The following is a 1,835-nucleotide window of genomic DNA, read 5'->3' on the forward strand; positions in this document are numbered from 1 at the left end:
ATTGGGTAGCAATGTTAGAGAATGGACAGACTTTATATTTGACCGAAATAGAAAACGTACCTTTAGGTAGATATAGGTAGTACTTGAAGTTAAATGTCAATAGGGTGACATTTTGAAGAGCTCTCGAAATTCGGAATAGGTAGGTAAAATTATTGTGTTTGCCATTTTCATAGTTTTCCCACAGAAACCTATGTATCTGCCTATACAATACTATAGTGGTCGACCCGTCCTTTGTACGGGATCAGCGTGGGATAAGAGTCATAACTTTGAGGTGCTGCCATTTTGAATCGGGATAGAATATGACAAATAGCCTATAATGTCACCCTCAGTACCTACTCTTCTCAACAACCACAAAAAATTTCATCAAAATCGGTCGAGCCGTTTTTTCGTGAAAAGAAGACAACAAAAGGTCCATCAGAGTAACAGCGCCGTAACAGACAGACATACATGTACATACATGTTTCTGTGTATGCAATATGCAACAATTTAGTCGAATTTCGCGTTATTTTCATAGTATAACTTCTCGATTTTAATTGAGCAAATACCGCGAACAAACAGCGAAGACCGCGAACAAACCGCGAACTATTCGCGAATACCGCGAACAAACAGCGAAGACCGCGTATACCGCGAACAAACAGCGAAGACCGCGAACAAACCGCGGATACCGCGAACAAACAGCGGATACCGCGAACAAACCGCAGATACCGCGAATAATCCCCGAATACAGCGAACAAACTGCGGATAGCGCGAACAATTCGCAAATACCGCGAACAAACCGCGGATACCGCGAACTATTTGCAAATACCGCGAATAATCCGCGGATACCACGAATACCGCGACCAAACCGCGGATACCGCGAACAAACCGCGGATACCGCAAACAATCCGCGAATACCGCGAACAAACCGCGGATACCGCGAACAAACCGTGGATACCGCGAACTATTCGCGAATACCGCGAACAAACAGCGAAGACCGCGAACAAACCGCGGATACCGCGAACAAACAGCGGATACCGCGAACAACCGCGGGATACCGCGAACAAACAGCGAAGACCGCGAACAAACCGCGGATACCGCGAACAAACAGCGAAGACCGCGAACAAACCGCGGATACCGCGAACAAACAGCGAAGACCGCGAACAAACCGCGGATACCGATACCGCGAACAAACCGCGGATACCGCGAATAATCCGCGGATACCGCGAACAAACCGCGGATACCGCGAACTATTCGCGTATACCGCGAACAAACAGCGAAGACCGCGAACAAACCGCGGATACCGCGAACAAACCGCGGATTCCGCGAACAAACCGCGGATACCGCGAATACAGCGAACAAACTGCGGATAGCGCGAACAATTCGCGAATAACGCGAACAAACCGCGGATACCGCGAACAAACCGCAGATATCCAGAACTAACTGTGTATAATGTGCAGAAGAGATTGTAACTTCTATAATCTAAATAAAATCAGTGAAGTTTTGCAAATCATGGTTAAAAAGTAGGAGAAATTTCCCCTGATCCCCTACTTTGATTATATATGGTAGTAGGGGGTCAAGGGGAGGTTTCTTCATACCTAGATTTTTCAATGTACTGTGTAAATGGAGAAAAGCTCCATCACAATCAATATAGAATCATGAAAAGGCCAAATCTCCAACCTCAAACTGACCCCTTTTGTTCCCACCAATGTACTGTGTAAAATGTAAATGGAGAAAAGCTCCATCACAATCAATATAGAATCATGAAAAGGCCAAATCTCCAACCTCAAACTGACCCCTTTTGTTCCCACTTGAACATCCCGAGGGCCTTTAAACTCAAAACGGGACCACACAATCCT

This window comes from Diaphorina citri, unplaced genomic scaffold, assembly GCF_000475195.1.
Source record: "Diaphorina citri unplaced genomic scaffold, Diaci psyllid genome assembly version 1.1 scaffold1064, whole genome shotgun sequence".
Classification (NCBI taxonomy): Eukaryota; Metazoa; Arthropoda; class Insecta; order Hemiptera; family Psyllidae; genus Diaphorina; species Diaphorina citri.